Source organism: Anser brachyrhynchus, assembly GCF_964034855.1.
Source record: "Anser brachyrhynchus genome assembly, chromosome: 3".
Lineage (NCBI taxonomy): Eukaryota > Metazoa > Chordata > Aves > Anseriformes > Anatidae > Anser > Anser brachyrhynchus.
In genome coordinates, this window is record NC_137696.1 from 29,609,340 (window position 1) to 29,633,389 (window position 24,050).

General features: G+C 42.7%; 1 protein-coding gene across 4 annotated transcripts in view; it reads right to left on the reverse strand.

Annotated features, from left to right (window-relative positions):
• Positions 1 to 24,050, reverse strand: part of TRERF1 (transcriptional regulating factor 1) — a 99,052-nt gene that overhangs the window by 43,238 nt on the left and 31,764 nt on the right. The gene's annotated exons all lie outside the window — the stretch shown is intronic.

The following is a 24,050-nucleotide window of genomic DNA, read 5'->3' on the forward strand; positions in this document are numbered from 1 at the left end:
ATCTGCCTGCAGATCACAAGATGCTCACACGGATGCTTTCCCACAAAATACCTCTTCCTTACTCCCGTCTACAAGCGTTCTTCTTCATAAGTGAATTATGAAATTTAAAAAAAGGTGAAAAGGTAGCTTTTGGTATGCCTCCTAGCACCGCTCAGCGTACACAAACTTTAATGGCATCAGAGGTAGGCAGATACATAAAAGGTTACAAATGTCCAACAGAGCTCTGGCGTACTTGGTTCAGTAACAAGTGGCTGTTTCAAGGTAAGCATAGCTAGGAGGAAGAGAAACTTGGTTCGCTTTATAAAAAGACATGCAGTAATATTAAAAAAGAAAGAAAGAAAAAGAAAAAACAGAGAGCGCATTAATTATAATGCTTCTGTGGTTCTCCTGTCTTTCAATTAGAAACCACTTTATTTACAGCTCTCAGTTCAGCAGCAGGCAACCCAACGAGAACGTTTTTCATGGTACAATTTCTAAAGCAAATAAAAGTAAAGGTAACCCTGGAGTGCTTTGTTAACTTATATAATTAGACAGGAAACAAATGGTACAAATGAGTAACGATCATGTTAGATGCATTCAGAAAGACCACGTGGCAAAAAAAAAAAAGTTGTAATTTTACATTACTTAAATGTAAAGTACATTTACCCCCAAAAAACTATCTAAAATAGTTCTTTTTCCACAAATATACGAATATTTCTTAATAGATACTTCAACAGTAACTTATAAAATTAAAAGCATCCTCCCTGCCCTCAAAACCAACAAGTGACCACTAGAGATAGGAATCTGCCTCTTGTGCTCGTAAGTCCACCCTCACTGATTTCAGACAGATTGAGAAAGAGTCCTAAAAAGCAAGGGTGGGGTCTGCTCGGCCCCCTTTTTACTATTTGCAGCTAGAGCAGGATAGGAGAGGTGCACAGGAGCGGAGAAGACGTGTGGAAGCACACACGTGGGAGAAACCAGTGTACACAAGCAGGTCACAAGCAATTAACACCTCCCAAGGGCGGCTGAAACACCTCCCTGAAACCAGGGGAGCTCGCCAAGGACTGTCCTCGTGTCTTCAAACAGCAAAGCCCTGAAAAGGTGCCTCAGACTTGGAGGTGTAAGGCTGTGTAAGGCGCAGCCCCTGCAGGCCACCTTGTGCAGTCCTCCTCCGATGACCAAGGCACAGGCTGGAGTTGCAGTGCCCGCATCCTTCTCCTCCCCGGCTGATGAACCCACAACTTTTCTCACTACTGCCATGTTCATAAGCCATGATCTCCGGGAAGAAAGAGCAGACCTGCTCGTTCAGTAAAAGGGTTTTATAGAAAAAAGTAGAATTGCACCACGTTATTTCTCCCAACCCCTCCACATGAGAATGAACTCATCCAGGCTAAGCTTCCATCCGACAGCTACTGGCCCTGGCCAAGATGTTACACTTTTACTCAGCAATGGAACATCATAGGGAAAAACTCTAACAGCAATTTTTCATTTCATTTTTAAAATGGAAACGAAATAAGTTTGGCCTCTCAGCAGCACTTTTCCAAATCATGCCAGATCCAAAATTTTCCATCTCTTGAAATTCATGAGGTTGCATCAAACACTCACGCTATCTCAAACGCTCTCCTCTCTGGTTTGTCAGTTCACTTAAGAAAGAAATGCCTTAAAAAAAAAAATCAAACCAAAAACAAAACAAAACAACAACAACAAAAAGAAACCCACCACATTTTGGGCGTTCCTTTGGCAGGATGTTTTGAGGCAGTTTCTAATATCCTAGAAAATGCCTACCAACAGCTGCTAGCGGTGCAGAAGGGATCTGTTTATGCAGATGCTCAGATGCTAGCGAGCACTCCACCAAAAGGAGTAAGTGATGTGTGTTACTTCTGCAATCCATTTGACTGAGTAGTTTCAGTTTGTGTTTTGCTCTTAACAGTGAGCAGATTTAGGAGCTGATTGTTATCAATCCACAAAGGCCTGCTGCATTTACAGAAGAAAGAAATGCAGGGACTTACTGCTTTAAGATGCAAGCATTCCTTCAAGGACATTTCTTTGCTGAAAAAAGTATTTTCCACTGGGCAAGCTACTTAAACAGTCTTTCAGACCAATGCTTTCCTTATTCTCTCTGAAGATGTCCCACTTGACTACACTGGGGAAGCAGATGCCACTCATACCGCCGCCAGCTTGGTTGGCTCATCCCTCCAGGTACCCCACACAGCCAATGAAAAGGACAAAGCTCCCAGCAGAGAAGGTGAGCGACCCAGGGCACTGAAGTTAAGCTCCTGCTGAGCTGCCCTCAAGTCTTGCTAAGGAAATTAGTTGACCAACTCAGGAGCCTGACCTTAGAACTGTAACTCCTAATAACTACCGCTATTAATACTGCTGGCTTCTGCAGTTTATGCCATAAACTGAAATGACAGTGAGCTCGGTGAACCCTTTTCCCTCTAAGTTAATCAATATCAGCTTTCTAGGGGCCAGACGTCATTTGGTTTTCTATAGGCTGTGGTCCAACCACCCATCGCTAACGGAGACAAGCGGCAAGTTGCTGCAGGTTACAAGAAAGCAGGCTGCAACAAGGCAGGTGCAACTGCACTGAACACAAAGTAAAGGCTCCTCTAAGGCAGAACAGCAAAGATCCAACGCTGCTCTGCTGTTACACTGGAGAACTATGAATTTTATTTAACGCTGAAACAAACAAAACCCACCCACCCAAGTGAAACCCCCAAGCACGCCCTGTGCCCAAACACCCAGGCAAGTAAAGGCCGCCCACCCACCCCATTAAAGCCCCCCATTAAAACCCCCTACATCAGAACCAGCTCGGGACATACCGAAGCGCCGCGTGTGCCATTCGACCATCGCCGTAGCCCAGCTGAACGGCACGAGGTGCCCGGCGCCGAGCACCTGGCCTTTTCCACTGGGCAGCGCCGCAAGGGAGAATTTTTGCGAGAATCTCAGCAGCCCGTAAAGCTGCTGTCGTGTGGCTGGTGAAAAAAAAAAAATCCCAGCACGCAGTACCACTCCCACAAAAAATGGATAGAGCTTGTTCTTATATAAGTATGTATATTATTTAACACTCAAAAACAACAGTTCCATCACATCTATGCAAAACCAGAAGTGGCGAGGAGCCGAAGGAAAGGAGGAAAAAAAAATATTCTACTCCATTGTATCTATCCATTTTGTTTATTTGCCTCAGGGCAAGTCAAGGGCCCTCAACGCACTGCAGAACAAGGACCAATATCCATTTTCTTTTTCTTCCTTTGTTGTAGCACAAGGTAGACTGAGGCGAGTATAATTCGCGCAGTATTTGCATCTATTAACTGTTATCTCCTAGGAAATTATCTTTTGGATCTAGGAAAAAAGCGATTACAAAACACCTTACAGGTGAGGTAAACAATTGCATGCCATCATTTTTTTTCAGGCACACAATTGTTCCTGTTCTTGCCCTCGTCTGAATGAGTTTTGCTCTCCCTTAAATTAAACAAACACAGAGTGCCGAGATGCACGCCTTGCTTCTGAGGTGGATGTGAAGAAGAAGGCCTAGGTGACAAAAATAACTTTCAAATAGATGTTAGTATATTCATATTGCAAAGAACATAAAAGGAGGCAGGAAGCAGGGGAGGGAAGTGTCTCTCTTTCATATCATATTTAAGTGACAGTACAAGTAGCAGTGACTTTTTTTTCCCTTAACTGCTCACAAATATGGGACCATTGCATAATCTTGCAATAATCTTGTAAATTCTATTCACATTTTTTTCTGAACATTACAGGAATTCGCAGAATTAAAAGCAAAAATCATGATTTTTTTCACTCATCACTCAAAAGAAACAGATGCAAAATAGAGCAAGTTTTCCTGTAAAAACAGCTTTGTCCTACTTTATGAACTAGTTATTCCTAACTGTAGCAACCTCCCCTCGCACAGAATATTCTGTAGTGCTAAGAAGCTCCTTCCATCTCTACAAACCAGCCACGATAAACAAGTAGGTTTATTGCAAACACAAATCCGCACACACAGGAGCGTCACAGCTGGCTGATGAAAGCAGATGTGTTTGTCTGTCCCAAGCCTAAACTCATCTGGGCAAGCAGCACTGGGAAGAAGCACCCAGGGGAAGGGCAAAGAGGCACAACTTGGCGGAGAACTGAGGAAAGGGCGGAGGGAATGAATGCGCACATTTTTGAGATTTCTCCCTGGTAAAAACTTGGACTAAGATAAATTTCACTGACATTTCTGCAGATACAGGGAGAAAAATCTCTGGAGATTCGATGTGAAAAGTTATTTAAAACATGCACAAATTTCATTTGATAGTCAGCCTTTCAGTCAACCTATTTTCTGCACTTCAGTTGAAAGGGGGAAAAATGATTTCAATCCCTACAAAATAATACGGAAAAAGCACTTTCAATTTCAGAATGTTATTTTTAGAACCACATGGAAAATAGCCCTCAAGGATACCATCCCTCGGTGGCATCTTAGATGGTATGCATGAAAAGCATGCATCCAATAAGCAGATAACTCAATATCAACAATATAAAGCGACAACAAAAGCAAGTCCAACTCAATTCTACTTGAAGATGTGGCTTTCTAAAATACCACAGAAGGAAAAACAAAAAGCATTTCTGCAGTAAAAGCAAAACAAAAAAAATGAGCTTTGCATTCAGGACTAGCAAAATACAGCCCATTACATCGAAATCCAGAAGCACTTTGTTTGATCCTCTTCCAGACCATCCTTGTTCTCAGAAGGTTTTTCTCTACCTGTTATCTTTTGCAGCTTTTCGTTCACATTCCTGATGGTTCTTTATAGTCTCCCAACATTATCCTGGAAAGCTTTTTAAAAATAAACTCCAAATTTGAATCAACAAACTCCCTAAATCCACCTCAGGGCCTCTGCTGTCATACAGGTACCTCCTCCTTCCAAACAGTTTTCCTTAGCTGGCCTACGCTAGTCCACTACACTCCGTTACTCAAATTTCTAAGCCTACCTTCAAAAAACCTGCACAGCTGTTAAATGCACCTCTCACAATGATTCAGTTGTCCCAATTCAGAACAACATACAGGAACAAAGCGCCTGCAACTTCTGCGGTCAACACCATCCTGAGGAGTTTGGAAGAAACTCGCTTGTAATTTTGTAGGAAAGCATGTTACATCTTTCCTGTGTGAGAGGTTTGTAATTTAGAAATATTATGGGGTAGTACAAGTCTTTTGATTTGCCTGAGTGTAGCTTTGAACACATGCAGTTAGTACAAAAGCATGGCACTCCATGGTTTCTGAGGTTAAATACAGAGACTGCTGGACATCCTGATCAGACCAGCCTGGTGTTGCTCCCTCCACTTTCTTACCTTCTCACCACATTTCGAAGTTGAACTAACGCCGCCGTCTGGTTGTGTGCACGCACGTGTGTGCCCGTGCTCGTCTGTGCAGCATCATTTTCCAAGTGCCACTTCTTCTAAGGGAAAACTATGGACTGGAAAGAATAAGCTCCTGCTGTGTTAAGCTATTTAATGCTTCAACACTGTAAAAGATTTAAAAACAAACCTTGTACAAAGAACTTTTCCTACAGCGGTTTCAAGGCAGAACCAGTACTGGTTTACATAACAAAACCCACTAACTACAGGCTACATACCTCGGTCAGAAATTTTGTCTTGGGAAGAACAATTGCTGTGACCTAACTCTTGAGCTTCGAAGAAACTCTAAGAAATCTTTTACACGTTTTATGTAAGGTGTCCCTCAACAGATCTCAAACCATCCTCAGGTATTACCATCCTACGCTAACCCAACCAGATTGGGATGCTACAATGAGGAATAAAACACCTCCTATGTGTAAAACCACACATGCTAGAAAGTTCTTACTACTACTTGCCTTCATAGTATTTACTTGAAAAAGATAAACTGGCATTATTCAGTAAACTTAGCTATAGCCAAAAGCCCGGTAAACCCTACTTTACAGGAAGGAGAGAAACATACATTTATAAGGTAGGGCAAAACAGTGTCTATGTTAAGCCCAAGAAGAGTCAAAGCCCACATTCAAAGCAGGATAATAGCACCCAGAGGACTGATGGACAGCTGGAAGGACTATGACATTTCTTCTGCGATTCCAGTATTTTCATCAGTGGTCAAAATAGAAGTATCCTGGATTCAAGACACACGTATGGTGGAAAAGCTGAGGAACCTCCAGCTAGAAGCCAAGACACCTAACCCTAACCAACACCATCCCCCATCAAACCACAACTCTCCTTCAGGTAGACACACAATAAAGCAGGACTATTACTGTCACTGGAAATAGCCTGGAAGATGTAGAAAAATGGTCTTCTGCATTCAAAAAGGACTGATCATAAATAAAACATTTAAGATATAACAACGAGCAATGCAAACAGAGGCAATAGCGTCCTGAAGGTGGACGAGCTACAGACTCGATGAACTTAATTTAAATATTTCCAACAAGATATGATTTTTCAAGCTTAGCTTCTCCAATAGAGAAAGCCTTCCTACTTTTCTCTTTACTGTTCATGAGTATTTTGGACTTGTCAACATAAGTACGGATTTTAAAAGGCTGTGAATTTGACTTGCAAACAATACTTGACGAAATCCTTTTAGGCTACTAAGAAAATTGAGTTTTATTAGGGAGAGCATTTATGTAGATTAGAAAGCAGCTGAGAGACAAAGAAAATACATGAGAACAAAAGAAATAGCTTTCAGTAAGGCAAAAAAAGATCATGGGAGAGACGCCCTCAGCTCTATACCAGGGATAGCAATGTTTCATATAATCTTGAACAAACTGGAATGACATGAAGGCACCCCCTCACACACACACAAAAAAGAAAACAAAAAATCCACCACTGACAAGCTGAAACTCCACAGATTATAAAATTATTTACAGTTGGTCAAAAACAGAAGACTGGAAAGAATTCCAGATGAACCACACAAGGCCAGGCCAAGGGGCAAATTAAATCTACTACAGATCAATAAAAAGCAAAGTGCATTTAAATGAAAAAAAGTGAAGCACTCAAAACTCACTGTTGGGTTTAACAGCAACTTGGAGCAACTCAATATTTGAATCAAGTCTTCAGCAAATAAATGAAAACCACTTCTAGATATGCCAAGATACAGCTGAGAAATATTCTTTTTTCCCTTTTAGAGACGAAAGCATTCACATGGTTATCTAAGGGAAAACGGTGACAACACTGTTGTGCGACAGCACAAGTCAGTAGCACGTTTCCACCAGAATGTTGTGTTCAGCCCTTATCATTTGATCTCGAGAAGAGACAGCAGATGTAGTAAAAGGTTCAGAAAATGGAGACAAAAATAATTAGGGACAAAGAAAGATTCCTGTACAGAAGAGGCTGAGAAGTTTGAAGCAACTACACTAACAGGAGATGGATACATTATCAAGGATATACAAAAATAGAATTGGAAGAGACTGCAGTGCTCCTATACACTCTCCTCATGTAGAAGCAAGGGCATCTTTGAAATGGCAATACACTTACAGCTGCTAAAAGGAAATGTATGTTTGTTTAGTTGGTTTGGTTCTGTGGTGGTGCTCTGTTGTTCTTCATTTTATTTTTATTCAGTGCTCAGTTTGCACCATCTTTTGCCGCAAGCTATAATGAAGACCTCAAAGACTCAGAGAAAGACTGAAGTTTTATATAGCTCATGACAACGAGGTAAGTTGCTTTAGACAGGGTAAAGATTTGCAGGGTGCAAGACTTCCATGGTGCAGGACCAAACACTACCAGAACTGGTCCAGAATCTCCCCAGTGAGGCTGCAACACAACTGCTACCTTAGGACAAACACCATTTTGAAGTATCTAGTACTGCCCTTCCAAATAGTAGGAAAAGGACACGCGCGGGTTGCAGACCTGGTCCATTAAGATACCTAATCCTCTGCAGAAGTGCCGAGTGGTGTTTCACAGAATGGCTTGGGTTGGAACGGACTTTAAAGTTCATCTAGTTCTTTAAGTTTCCATAGCACCGTTTCCATACGGTAAGGCAGAGGAAGCTGGGAACAAGAGGATATATAACGCTTTGCTATGAGGTATCAGCCTAGGGATGCTGGACCCAGTGTAGCTGATTCAAAGATACTGCTCTCTATGCTCAAGAGCAGACTTTGCAGTGTTTGGAACAAAACTTGCACTTGCTTCGCAAGAGATGGCAGACACAAGAAGCAGCTGGGTCACATCAAGGCAGTGCCATTGCAGTGGTCTGGCACAAACGGCCTCCTTCAGATACCATCCCGTTGCAACATTCACAAAACTGTTCACATGCAGGGTGTTTACAAAGGGAGCAAGGTATTTTTGTCATTAGTACTAAAACGCACATTCTTCGTCAACTTATTCCTGAATGTATGAACCCCGTGTTATGCATGACAGTATGAGATTTCTGTATCTTGAAACCACACCAGAACTAGGTTAGCCTGGCAGGCTTGCAGCACTTCATTTACATATGAGTCAATGCTTCTGCAATACAAACATGAATGATGCATTCCCCATTGTCCTCCTATTTATACTCACTATTTAACCTGCAGGCATCCCAAGTTAATTAAACAAATCAATCCCATTGAGATAATTGTGTCTCAAGCAAATTAACACAATTATCCTATTTAAAAGAAAATCCAAGCAGTATCCACTGTATTTCTTCATATAAATCATAAGTTTGTTCCTCCAGTTTTAGTTTCATGGCCATCTAGGAACCTGTCTTAAAACAAAAGGTATAATGACACATGAAACTGGCTAAACATTCGCCTACTACACCCAACAGCTTCTGTTTGCATCATTCACTCGTGCTTTAGTCAGAGGTGTCAGTCAGAAATAAATGTTCATGGGGGAGAAGGAAGCAGGGAGGGATCTGACTACGCCAGGCATGCACGCCGTATCACTCTGAAGACAGTCCTTGCTCCAGAACAGTAGTGGCAAGTTACAACCTCGGCAAGATAAGCAGTGAGCTATTTAATTCAATATACCAGGGATTACAGACGTTCTTCATCCTTTGTTCCTCCAGCTCAAACTTACAGAAAACCCTCTGGAACAAAACACGTTCTGCAAATGACATCTTGGTACACAGACAAGACTAATCTAGCCTGGGCTTGTTTTAACTTGACTCCTGTCCAAAGCCTGGACTCCAGCATCATGGGAGAGAGGCTGAGCTCTTTCAGAGGGAAAGAGGGGAATGTGGAAGAATTGGGAAGACAGGATGGCCAAAAGACACGTGAAGTGCCAAATCACATCAAGCGCCGTTATGGCTGGTGAGAACTGTGGGCCGAATGCAGACAGGCTCAGGTATTTCACATCCTCATCTGGAGACCTGTGCCTCCATCCCTTTCGTTCACCAAAGCCGCCGTGGCCATCTAGCAGACACCGTGATCCTCGTCCACCTGCTGCTCCCCTCAGCACTCGCGGGTGTTTTTGTTCCTTAGTCATGGCCTGAGCCTCCAACCAGCCGGCACCAGGGTGGCCGAGGCAGGGCACACACTGCTCTCTCCTCGCCCTGGTAGCAGCAGGGGCCTCCGTGCCTCAGGGAAGCAGCCTCAGGCCGGGGAGGCCTCACACTACCAAAGGTGGGCTTGTGGCAGGGCGACTGTCAGGGCTCGGTGAGAAGTGCTGAGTGGCCCGCAGCCAAAAACGGAAAAACTTGAAGAGGCTGATGTCCAAAACTGCAGCCTTGTCAGCTGAGGCATCTCACCAGCTCTACCCTTCCAAGAGACCAGAGGGAACTTATGCAGCTTGTTTGTGAAAGCATGGGCCAAGCTGGCAGCAACCAGGGCTATGGTCACTGCTTTATGCCACACGGGCCGTTCAGCGCCCTGCCCAAATGCGGGAGACTCCATCTTAAATCTTGCAAGAAAGTGAAGGAAAGAAGCCGTCGAGCAGAGGCAGCTAACTGTGTGTGTGTGAGGGCAAGCACACATGTACGTGCGTGCAGGAGAGAGAACGAGAGAGGGAGGGGAAAAAAACGTTAAGGAGTGTAACCAGTAATAACTGTCTTCTCGTGTCCCTTGGCGGATGATTCAGCACGGGGCGAGCGCGCTCCTCGCCGTGCCGCCCGGCGGCTGCTAGGCAACTGCGGCAGCGCAGGGGCAGACGGGCATCAAGCGCCGGCTCGTTTCTCCTGCTGAAGGAACCGAGGGGCTCGGCAGTGAATTAGCGGCGGGAGCGGGTCAGTGACAACCGGTAACCGGTGCTGAGTCCCGGGGAGTCGGTACGGGGAGACACGAAGGGAGCAGAAGTGGCGGGTGGGAGACAGGAGGACGGCAGGGCACCACGCGCTGATGGAGGCAGGGTACGCAGGAGGTGATTTAGTGAAAGGCTCCTTCCTTCTCTTTGCCAAAAGAAAATTTGTGTGTGTGGTTTTTATTTTATTTTTAATTTTCATTTTTCACCAGAGACCGACAGCTATCTGCTCCCCTTGCCCAGCTGGCAGGGACTGTCTGTAGGCCACGCGATGCACCAGCCCACTAACATGGGCTGGGTTATAAACTAGCCTTTTCCTCATGGAAATGTTTTGTCCAGCTTGAATCGTTTCCATGACTTGGTTGACAGGACAGCTGCCCAAAAGAATCAGTCAGTGCAGGCAAGAGTGAGCCCTTCAGGGACCCTCTGCTGGGCTGCAGAGCTGTGGTCCCCCGAGATGGCAGCTCCTCCTGCGCCGCCGATGACCTTCCCCACACTCACACCAGAGATCATAAAATCACAGAATCATCTAGGTTGGAAAAGACCTTCAAGATCACCAAGTCCAATCATCAACCTGACCTACCAAGTGCCATCACATCCCCTTCTACCACATCCACGTCTCCCTCCAGGCATGGGGACTCCTCCACTTCTCTGGGCAGCCCATACCAATGTGTAACCACCTCCTCTCTGAGGAAATTCTTCCTCATGTCCCTAATCTAAACCTCCACTGGCACAGCTTGAGACTGTTTTCTCATGTCCCAAATCACAGACAGATGGCAACACAGGAGCGTTCACCTGCAAAGGCACGTGCAAATATACAAACAGCACTCACTGGCACTGTGCTGGGAAATGGCAGAGAAGGGACCAGGTGGAGCAGGTCCCTTCCACAACCCCTCAGCAAGGAGTAATCAAGAGGATGTTTAAAATAAAGTAATAACATTTTGCAGAAGGTATGCAGGAGATGGTTTATACTCCGTGCTTCCACTGACTATCCCAAAAATCCAGAGATGTTTCACTCCCTTCCTGCTAGGTAACTCACTGTACAAGAGTCCTATGCTAATCAAGCCTTCAGGTAAGTCCTGTTCAAGTCATACAGATAAGCATCTGAAGAAGTTAGTCCTAAAGTCGTATAGTGGGACAAACAGCCAATCCCCCCGTCTTCTTATGACCACTCCGAGCTGCTCACTATACTTAGCATTTTTATTACCTCAGTGGCAATGCCAGAAACATTTTTCTTTTTTTACTTAATAAGAATTAAAGCACTGTCTTATAAAAACATGTACTCTTCAGAAAAGTTAGGAGCAGCAAACTTAATTTATATTGCACACAAGTCCTCCACTAACTTGATTTTACACAGCACAAAAAAAAATAAATCAGAATGTCTGAGGATACCTGGCTTCTTATTATAAAAGAAAATCAACATCATGTCAACTCTCAACAAACAGCACAAACTTTTACCTATACATTTATGATTTATGAGCCAGAGTCAAAATGGATAATAGAGCAGGAATACAAAGTACTTTATTACAGTCTGGGAAAAAGGATAGCTATCTTATCATGAAGCATATTTAGAAAACCAGTTCTGTAACACAGGATCGACAGAGCACAGACACAGATGTCCTGCCATAAAGAATTCATTATTTACAAATATACTACAGAACACTCCATTTGCAATGAAGTACCATAAATTATTCATGCTAAATATGCGTCATAAGTGGAGACAGTTCCACAAAACAGGCAGTGGCATTTTCTCCGCCATTCTCACCAAGATCAGTGAAACAAAAGCTATGCTGTAACATCAGAAGCGCAACAGGTACTGAATTTTCATTAAATCACACCACCTCATTCTCCACAAACGGTCTCCTCACCAACACAGATTTCTGTGTTGAGACTTCAACACAAGAATTGCCACTCTGGGAACAAAACAGTGCAAGTCATTTAAAACACTAAATTGCGCATCCGTTTTATTTTCACTCCCATAAATAATACTGAATTGGCAACTCCAGTCCACTGTCTGGGTAGCGTTGCACGGCTCTACCTTGTGTCCTCTGCTCTGACCTGAAGACGCAAATGCAGAAGCTGACAGGAAACTCCACATGTGACCTCTGCCTTTCTGTGAAAACTCGGGGCAGCAGTTATTACACAAACTGTGCCGCAGGGTTGACACAGTGATGGAAATATGCCTCAGTAGGAGATTAGATTAATACAAACTTTATTTATACATGTAAACAAACAGTTGCCATAAAAAAAATAAATCCATTTGTGACTGACACAGAATGAATCTGAATAACCTACCTAAAAGGTAGAGGGTTCCTAGTACATTTCCATGGCCCATGCAGATACACCTATTTCCCACAAGATCAAGCAAAAATTGCATGAAGCACTTGATCATAAGTTTGTCTGAACAGCTGCTGCTTTACAAACAGCATTCAGTATTTCATTTTCTATTTTACTGGACGGTTCTTCCCCAACAAGGTAGCTGTACAGATGCAAAACCTCATTTATCTGACTCCGGCAAAACCCCCCCCAAAACTCATCTTCCTTTAGCTACAGATGCCCCTCTTCAGAAGGATGGGTGAGCAGGACTTCAAGTCTGTTTTATTCCTTTTGAGTCATAACCCAAACAGCAGCAGATTTGGTGAAGAGAAAAGAAACAACAAAACAAAGAAAGACCAGCCTACTATAAGTGGTACCAGGAACAAATAAAAGCACATACACAAACACTAGACTTGGAGGGTAACGTCATTTCACATCAGGTGGTCTCTATCCCTCTCTCACAGATCCTGAAAACAGAAGAGCCCCCTGTGACCACCTGGCTGGCTTTCCTCCCCAGGTGGGCCACAGGACTATAGGCAGGTATATCACTGTCTGAAGTCCAGAATACATTCTTCAGCAATAGTCCCCCTTGCTGAAAGCATTTATTGCCGATTCAAAAGCAAGTGATAAAGTATCCATCACATCCAAAGGGTATTGTTTCGGTGAGAAATTCACACCATTTAATAATTTGTTACAACTAGTCCAGATTCATCTGGTTTCAACTTTCAGCTATTCCATCTTGCTACTTACTCTTCCTGCTAAACAGGAGAGCTTTGTACCTTCTCTATCCTCTATAGGTATTTGCAAAATACAGCTCAGACACGTCATTTAAAGTAAGCATGCAAGGCTTTTTTTTTTTTTTATTTTAAAAAAAAGAAGTTACCTAACAGTAAAACAGGTTTTCCAACTGTAATCGATCTCTCAGCTCTCTGAAAACATTTTGTTAGCTTTTTTTTTTTCTGAAGCAGGCACGTAAGTAGTGGACTCAGTATTCAAGTAATGATTTGGTGCCATTATACCCTGGTAATACTATATACTCCTACCATACACGTTTAGCTTTCATGTCCAAAGACTGCATCCAATCTTTTAGTAGCATTACAAGGAGTCTGTATTTTGTTAGCTTTTTACCATCACCCCACCTCCTTCCCAATGTAAACTGCTCTGCAGAACATAGTTAAGTCCTTCTCTCTGCATAACATACAGAGGTGGACCAGTCTGTGCTACCATAATATAAATGTAAGCCTATACAAAAAGGGAATTAATCCTGTGTGAGACAAAGGACACGTCATTATTTACCATACCCTTGATTTTTGGTGACATTTTCAAATTTAACAACAACTGACTTTGTTTAGCATGATGATTAGTGATCCTGAAATAAATCGATATCAGTTCTACCAACTAAAGGCTTGTAGTTACTTCTTCCTTTGCTTTCCAAATAATTACATTGCCTCATCACCCATTTATAGTCACTGCCATTATTTCTATATCTGTGTCATAAACGTAGACATATATATGTGTGTCAGAAGTCCTGGTCTAGCATTTTTTCCTCCTTGTACAGAAGTGTTGAGGAGCACTGAATACGTGTATTTGATGTTCTCACAAGCACCAGTATGGCATGCTGGTGTATACTGGTCCATTCCGAGCACTGGATGCAGTACTTTAAATGCAACCTCGATTTTCCCCTCACAAAGAAGATTCATGAGTTAAAATATATCCTGGTTAAGTGAATGCAGGATTGCGGTTTGTTGTTTGTTTTCCTTTTTTTTTTTTCTTTAAAGTATCTAATAAAGCATCAGCAACATTAACATTATGGTTATTAGTTTACTTAATATGATGATGTTCCATTAGACAAAAGATAATATAATTGTAGGCTGGAAATTAACTATGGAAACATGTTGATATAGTTATATGGAGTCATGAAACTTTTTCAAAAGCAGGAGCACTGTGTCTACAATACAGTTTAAACAAGTTAACTTATCTCATCTGTATATGCATAATAAACTTTTGCTCCATGCTGTCATATCAGATACTCATTATTCCAGTATAAAAATGTTTTGTTTTGTTTTTTATATACAGGAAAGCATTTAATGAATATTTAAAAAATCCACCATTGAAGTTAAGTCAGCACAAGTTGTTAGAACCTAGTGCTTCTTATGCTTTCAGCTCAAAAAGGATAATTCATATTTATAAACAAAAGTACTAATACGGTTATACTTTTTTGCCTTATTTTAAGAGTAAAAAACCTTTATCTTTTAGACAAATGGCACCAGTACTGTGATGCTGTGCTAGAAATGCAGCACGCACAAAGAGGAACAGAGGCAGAAGAGTCTGAACCCAACATCACAAGGGAGCTAAACGTCAGATGATGTTACAGGCTCCGAGATGACTCTTGAAAAGCAGGGATTGACTCAAAACCAAAGTACCCGCTGTTGATCAGCCTACATGGATTTATTTAGGGCATGGAAACAACATAACATAGGTTCATTTCCTAGGCTAAAGTTTAATAGAGCTTTAACTTTTTAACGAAGTCAAAGTTTCAACACATCTCCTCAGGTTAGCAATTCTGAAGTAAAACCAGTACAGTTATCCGTTGAACCCCAGTTCAACAACAGAATTAATTACCGGAATTAATCATCAGCCACAAAGCCTTCCCTAGGATATTTAACTGATTAGCTAACAACATACTTACCAGAGCTCATATTAAAAAAAAAAAAAAAGCTTCATTAGAGCTCAGGAGTTCAAAGCATGGCCAACTTGCCAATCAGAGGAGCACTGAGATCATCATGGAGCTGTTCCTGAAACAGCCAAGCTGAGGACTCGCTTCTCTGAATAGGAGGGTTTTTTTTGTTTTGTTTTGATCCCCATCATAAGTCAAAGGGCAGTAATTTCCTCATTTCTGAGCGCGCTGGTATCCAAGTCATGGCGGCGGCAGGGCTTTCAATTCTCACCTGCTCGCAGGAAGTCCACACCTCACCGGTACCAGCTAAAATAACTGAAACACAAGATGACTCTCCAGCCATCTCTCATCTCTCCCATTCTCCATCAGCTGCCTTCAAATGAACCAAGAGATTTTTGCAAGCATCAGGCCTGTGGGTTCAGAAGGAGAGCCTGGGCAGGGCAGATGGAGGAACTGCGACCAGGGACAGACAGCTCTGCCTCAGAAGGACCGGCCGCAAGGTCCCTCCTTGCTGTGAGGCGGGCCCGAACCTCAGTTCCACAGAGCAGAGCGGGTCAGGCCGTCACTTGAAAGGAGAACCCTACCACGGATATGCAGCTTCAAATGCTGCTGGTTGTTGTTCTGCTGGCAGGATACATATTGGCCTTTTTGCAGCTTCTCGAGTACGATCCAAATGACAAAGCAGGCTGAGAGACTGTTTCTTTAAATGCCAAATTTCTAATATAGGTTCCAGCCAGTCACTTAGCACTGTACTTGTCTTTTGTGGTTGCGCGTATTTCCTATTTAAGAGAGGGACTACAGCAGTTCCTGGTTTGTCACATTTTCTTCAAGTAAGAAGTTTCAGCAGCGGCTTCCTCTGCGATGCATTATTCTGCATTGGTAAACATTGTATTCCTTCTCACTGGGCTCAGAAAAACTCAGCCATCTACAAAAGGGATTTACAGATGTGAGGCAACAAGATGAAGGAGTCCAAAACCACATCCATGATGACAATCCATGGGATTTGTCTTCCATACCTAGACTCAATCTCCCTTCACCATCTGCACTTTCCAGCTCTTCCAAAATAACGAGCAAATGTTTCCCCAGCTACGCAGATCTGGCACATTTCATTTTCCTTGTCATTTAAGAGATGCACACAAACTATTTGGTATTAATAGTAAGAACACTCTGCACTTTGTAAAGCTTTATTCAAAGCCTTCTGTGATCTTCTACTGAAAGCATTAATTTAGCACCTTCACAATAGTTGTGAGGCATGTCTTGTAGCTCGTTCCACACAGGTGGAGGCTTGGAGGCACAGGCAGGCTGAAGCAGCTTGCTGGCGGTGCAACCACCAAAAGAACTCGTGTTCTGCCTCCCCACATTCATTCTGTATTTCAGCATTTCTGGCCAACGCTTGCTCCAGCACTTCCTGCCCCACATTTAACTTCAGAAAGCATAGTCCCTTCTCTCCTCTCTCACCACACCTGCATAAATTTCTGGCAGAACTTCCCAGATATCTTTTTTTTTTTCCCAAGGATTTCCTAAGATTAGGTAGTTAAATCATTAAGAAATAAGTTCACCTCCTCCTAAGAAAAAACACTTACACAACATTCTCACCACCAGCAACCTGTGTGGCCATGTTTTTACATCCCAGATACCAGCCGCAGTGGTTGAGCCTGGAAAGCTAACAGTAACCCCTTCCAAATGAAAAGAATACTCCCAGGGTCTGGTCTTTAAAAATAATTTCCCTGGATAAGCAAGAGACTGCTAGTAAAATATCATAAAAGTCTCAATTTGTTTTAAACAGGAGAAAAAGACCATAGAAGGTCAGTCTGTCTCTCTCACATTCAACTGTTCTTCGTATATGCTTTTTTATATAATTACATAATAGTATTGCTTTAATAAAAAGTAAGTAAAAACATATATAAAAGACAAGCAACCAGAAAAGGGTTAACATTTTATACTATGGTAATACCTGAGTAAGGAAATAATTTCAAATTTAATCCGTAATGAAAAACAAAATCATGTACAAAAAGAAGGCAAGTGAAGTGAACATGGAGTTGTCTGACATGACAGACAGCACAGGAGCTCCTGACTGTACATGACTCACTAGTGCTTAAAGAACATTACCTGTTTCGACTCTCACACTAGGATCCATCACCCTGACATCTGGACACACAATCCTCTTCCTTGTTTTAACAAAGTGCTTTTATAATGCCAGATGATACCTTGTCATTAACCACTGCCAGCTGTGGTTTTGCTGAATGATGACCATTACTACTTTTACTCAAACCTCACACAGTAACAGGTCTCACCAGAAGCTGCTGGTTGAACTTCAGATCAACCGACAGATGACCCTTGTGTATCTCTTGAGGCTAAATTAAAAAAAGTTACACCTCCTTTGTTCTCTCAACAAGTCTGAGCCACAAGGCTGTACAGGCTCAAGACTCCACTCTTCTTTGGGGCATTCAGAGCATGCCATGCCGTCCTTTTCACTCCCTCACACCATACCCAGAAATTCAAGAAACAAGAGCACACTCACATTTGGCTCCAACCCTCAAACCAAAACTCAGGAACTGCTGGTCTCTCCGAGTAAGCAACCCACAGGGCGTGCATTTATCTACTGCGAGAGAGAGAATGCAGCAACCCCTCAAGGGCTCCCTAAGAGCCTCTCTTGGTACAAACAAAGTTTTCGAGGCAGCATGGTCCTTCCAAAAGCCTATCAAAGGCAGAAGTTACACAGGAAGCTGCACAAGTACATTCCAAGCACATTTTTCACATTTTTCATTCAGAAAAAGCTTGTTGGATATCCCAATAGCATCGTGTCAAAAAGTTCTACTTCAATGGAGTTTTGTTAGCGGGATTAATGGTATAGCTAGTTCAACTTGAGAGGACACGTCTAGAGAAGACTTCATCACTCCTGCTTAAGCCTACTAGAAGAGAGAATATTTCAAGCTGCAAGCCAGCAGAAGAAAGCCAAGACAAAAAGAACAGGGGATAATTTGTTCTTCCATCTTGTCTATTCAAGAAATTTAGAGGAAGTTTAAGTGGGACACCAACAAGTCTACTCGTTTGCCTGTCTTAAATAGCACAGACTAGGATAAGGGCCAGCGAGCACACGCTTTTGCTTTTATAAGAAAAAAGCATGCAATCAGAATAATACTCAAGTTTTCAAACCAGAAGTGCACAGGATCAAAGTGACACCACTACTGCTCAACAAGGGTAAAAATCCATCTGAGCCTACAGAAGACAGACACAAAGGAGAGCATTCCCTGGCCACCAGAAGACGGTTTTGGTGGGAGGGTACCATCCCTCCAGCTCCCACAGACTTCCTGGGCCACCCTAAGCAGATTCCTCAACTCACTTCAGAAACGGGCAGTGAGTTGAATAAAACAAAGCTGTGTACAACACCGTTGCGGGAACAAAGGTCTTGACATTTTTCATCTCTAAGAGGTGTTCAAATACTAGTCTCACAGGCAAATGCTAAAATGAATCATGAAAGCAGCACACTGTTAAGGCTCTGCAGTTGAAAGCAAAAGGCTAATGAAGTACTAAAGCACCACGTTTTTTTTCCTCTTGACAAAACAAAGAGCAAAGAAGATCCCAACCTTGATTGCACACTTTGCAGAGAAATTCCTTTTCAAGGTTATTAACTTTTTTTCTTCCCGTTTAACAAAAAATACTTCAACAGTATAAAAATTGGAAATAACATTATCTCAGAAGTAGAAAGTTGCTCTATTCCTTACTGGTAAGCAGCACACAGACATACAAAAAAAGAAAAACCCACAGGAAATTGAGAGCTATTCATTTAGTTTTAGTCAAGTCTTTGCAAGACTGTACCTTCTGACTATTAGTTGGTGGTAATGCGCAACTGTCTGGTACTCCATCTCCTAAGAACTAGACCAAAAAAAGTATCAACATTAAATTTTACCTTCAAAAAGAACACAAGTGGTATGAATACAATTCTCCAGAAAAATGCTACTTAGCAAAAACAAAACAACTACACCCCCACATACATGCGATATTTAAAAGAAAGAATTCAAAGTTGCAATTATGTTCACACAAACCCAAACTGCAAAGTACAAGTAGTTCAGTTTAGAGACTCAAAATCCTTTAAGTATTATCTCTAATGACAACATGTACCCCACTTCCTCTCACATTTTTTCTTTGGCATTTTGGGGCCTGAAGCGATGCTATCCATTGCCTCTACCAAGCACCTGAAAGAAGGTATGACTGCAGTTGTCATTGGCACAGAACACAAAACCTGGAACAACCGTAAGCAGAAAGTGAATCAGGTTACTTTCTGGTAAAGATGTTTTTGTTTGTTTGATAGATATAATTTACATGAACTACAACTAGCTTTAAATACAGCAATGCCACAAAAGTTACAAACTTATGGGAATAAAAAAGAATCACGAGAATTGCATCCTGGAAAGCAACGATCCTGTAGAAAGCCTGGGGGTCACGGCAGACACAATCTAGACACTGAACTTCCTGCACGACCCTGCAGCTAAGCAAGGAAACACAGCCGCTGGATGGATAAGAACATTATTTTGTATAAGGCTGGGCGGGAGGGAGAGCATTATCTAAGAAAAATAACAGCAAGATCAACATGTATTTCTGGTCTATTCACTGGAGAAAAGAAGTAGTCCCACAAGAACAGCTAAAGACTCAGAAAATACATCTTATATTGAGAATTAAAGAGTCAGCGTATTTTGCTTATCAAAGAGGATAATGGTTATCAGTGACTTACTGACAAAATGGCTAGATGTCTCTACAAAAATTTACTCAGAAGATAAGGAATACATTAGTCAAAACTAGGCCCAAAAAAGACGCTGCTGGGCAGAGGAAAACATTTTGAAGAGTTCAGAATTAATCTCCTCTGCCTGACGGTACTTAATTATAGCTAACTGATATGATGTGCGGTACACCCAGAAACTCATCGGCAGCAAGCTGGCAAAATGCAGCATCCACAAGAAACACTTCGTCTTACCCAGCTGAATAAAACTCTGCCATTTACATCTTCCCCACTGTGCAGCAACGCCGTACATTCAGAAATACAGACCTCCGCAGCAACTCCAACCAGAACAGCTCTCGGAGGACATCTTCAGAAACACAAGCTGCTCCCTATGCACTATTAGAATATTAAAATCATAGTTCATCGTTATGGGTCTTCAAAGTGCTCCATGGCCTCCGTTCAGGGTATTTAAGGCTCTTCCCAGCGCCTCAGGACAGAGCAGCAGAGCTGTGGATCAGTCCAGCTAGTGTCAATCAGTGCCGGAGATGCCAATTTTTGTGTGGCTGGATGAGGGACACGAAGCGAGTTTCCCAAAGAATTGCTCGTGGCAGATCTGAGCACCGAAACTTGTAATACTCAGATCTTCCTCTCCCCACTTTTCGGCTCATAGCAACTTGCATTAAACAAGGACACCTGGACAAGGCCCTACACTACATCCCCCCTACGGATACAGACACAAAAGAGTTCACCATATTTATGAATTCTTGGCCCAATGCTCTACTACTACAATTAAATAAAGTATGCAAGAATGTATATAGCACAGATGAGAGAACTGCCTAAAATCCTTCCAGAGAGAAATGAATGCAATTTACAACTGCAACACATTGCATTCTGTCATTTATAGTCAAGAGTGGACACCTCTGCAAAGTAACAACAGAAGTTAGGGGCTTTCTGTAGAAATTACCAAGCAAGAGTTCATGATCTGCACTAAGGCAGGATGAGCAGATAACAGAGGCTTATTCTGGGGACAGACATCTATGAATGTATTCCACAGAACATAGGTTTCCTAAAGCTACAGCCCATTCCTTGGCGTTTATGATGTCCACAAATCACAAGCAGCTTATTTCATTTCAGGGCATGCTGGCTGAGAACGACGACAGCAGCCCAGTAGAGGACAGGAGCTGCAGCAGGCTTGGCCTCCTGGGCTGCCGGCAGGTTGCCACCCAGCAAGGACCAGTGACGGCCACCTGCCCTTCCCTTCCCTCCTCCGCCACCCAGACGCATGGCATGGGGCAAGCCCTCAGCTCCTCACAGCACCGGCTCCTCCAGCAGGAGCAGGACCACCCACAGCTGAGGGTCAGTCAGGAGCCAGGAGAGCACTTTTGTGAGGGAAGCTAACTGCGAGCAAGCTTCTGGTGTTCTCAGAGCATGGCCACCAGCTCAGCCCCGGGACCTTGACTAATTTTTTCTTTAATTTCTGGAGTTTTTTTGTTTTATTGTTTTTTTTAAATCTCAAATATGAATTCTGCAGCTTTGCCCTCACTGGACTCCCCCCAACATTTTTAGAATTTTCTTTCTTTTTTTTTGAACCAGTGAGTTACTGGCATATCTCAGGTTGGCAACAGAAGCCAGAGCTTGGAAACTGCATGGCTTCCACCCAGAATGGGTTGGGAAGGAAAAAAAACAGAAAGTTTCCCTACCTCTCTGCCTCAGCAGCAGAGCCTTATATTCTCTGCTAGGATTTCACCTTCAGCCTCAACTAAAACTTCCCTTTTAAATCTCCTGGCAATCGTCCTTAATTCAGTTAGGAAACGGTTGATGTGAAGAGTGGAAAGTCAGGAGAGGAGGTGTGAGGAGGAAGGAGAAGGGGAGGAGAGGAGGGCACGATCCAGATGGCCGGTATTGGTGGTTAGCACTTCAGTACCGAGAGTCAATCTGATCTGTTTCAATAGTTAAGAGGAACAACGACAACAACAACAAACAGCCTCCAAAACCTTTTGTGTTTTTGGAGCTGGGGTTTCTGAACAAAGTTTGGGTTAGGCCTCGCCACAGCAATGGTAACAACAATACATGGCAGGACCTCGATACCTGAAGCACTGTGCGCAACAATTAATCATTTCAGCAGTAAGTTATAAAGGAGTATTATCCCCTTTTTACTGACGGGGGAGCTGACTCAAAGAGGGCTGAGGGAGTTGCCCAAAACCACAGGCTAGTCATTAGCAGAGCTGCAGTTACAAGTTCCTGGCTTCCAGCGCTATTTTCACGCACTGGCACCGGCGGCCGCCCTGCCCAGCGGAGCGGGCACGCAGCAGGCTCCCCAGGCCAAGGGTCCCCTGCCCTGCACACCACGCCTCCGAGCTCTGGTCGAGCTGTCAGAGCTGCAGAGGTGCCCAGAGATCAGCAGCAGCAGGGGCGATGCTGCTGTGCCCCCTGGCTCCGCCCTGATGCTCCCCTTGTGCCTGTTTGAGCCCCGGGACACTGGTCAGAAAAATAACCCCGAGGAGAAGGAGAAGCTCATAGCTGGTCCAGGTCTCGTACCCCGAGTTAGGTCACTGAGCAGCCAGACAAGTGGCAGAGATGGTATGGGGGGGGTTGAGAGACAAGAAACATTCACCCCAGAAACTGTGAGGCCAACAACACTCCTCCTTCATGCTTACAAGCTCAGAGGGGAACTGCAGATCAGTTCACTTTTCAAGCAAAAACTGAAATGGCTCTTTCCATTTTAGCCCCATAGCTTGACTGTGCGTTTTACAGTGCTAATTTCAGTTTCTCTTAATTGCTTGGTCAAGACTGCAGAAAAAGTTACCTGCCTCTTACAGAACCAAGCAGCTCACAGCAATACTCTAACAGTGGAAGGTGACCTTTATCGTAAAGATAACTTGAGAAGTATAAGATAGGTCAATTTTCCATCTCACTGTTTATAGAAGAAGCACAATTCTTATAACAACAAGCTAGGGAAACCTAGTGTGACAGAGCTGGGAAGGGGGAACTGAGTATTCCACTTTAAAAGCAGAACCATAGAAATTTGCTTTTCATAACATGGTTAGTCTTAATTTATATATAAACGTACATTTAGGCCTCTGTTATGTTAGTTGAATGTATTCCCCCACTTTCAGCATTCTGCCTAATATTAGCCTATGCCGAGATCTCCAGACATTCCTTCTAACTCACTTCATCCTTTGAAGCTGACAGTTATCTACACAGTCAGGCAATGAAGTAATTTATTCTTTCAGAAGTGTTAAGCATTTACAACTTGCAACATCAGATTGTGCAAATATTCAAATTTTCTGGAAGAAAAAGAAAAGGAAAAAGCATTTACCTTGATGTCTACATTTATGTAGATATTCCACCCTCCCTCCCCCCAACTTTATCATCTAGAGGTTTTCCTTATGCATGAGAGATTTCCCATTTTCCTCCCTGTACTTTCCAGGTACTTTCCACATACTGTGACAAAACAACTAAATAACACAAGAAAGGGAACTCAAAATACCTGTCACTCTTTTATTCAAATAAGCTTTCTTATTTTGAAAGTTTTTCTAAGATGGCTTCTGGGGAGACAAAAATAATTCATATGCAATGTCAGAGGACATTAGCAAAACTAATCTAGCAGCAATGCCAAAATTTTGCACGTATGTGCATTAACACAAGAAGAAACCACAGCACACCAGTTTAGACAGAAATCATCCTTTGACTTTGCCTCAATCTGGTCTCATCAAAATCAAGTGTTATTCTCACTAAAAAACAACACCAAAACACCCAAAACGTGAAAAGAACACAAATACTTCAGTGAGATAACGTACTCTGAATTAAACTGGTGTTTTCGCTGCCAAGACTCGTTTAAAAAGAACAACCAGAAATGTTTGCAAAACAGATTGCCATTATAAAATGCATGAACATAGCATGCTCCAGCCATTAATAACAGAATATACATCAACACACTGCTTTTCAGATAATCAATATTAATTGGTAATCTAATTTGGAACTGTTAAGACAAGCGGCCTTGGCGCAGCAATCCATCAGGTCGATGCTGTTTAACAGAGGGTGAAAATAGGTCTGGTAACTGTTATTTCCTTGTCATTTCCTTTCCAATACGACACAACGCCATCACAGCGATCAGAGTCATTTTCATCTCACAAATGTACCTCTGAAACTAGATCAGCTCTGATAGAATGATTTTATGGTTCTGATCCAAATTATCAGGCAGACCCCGTG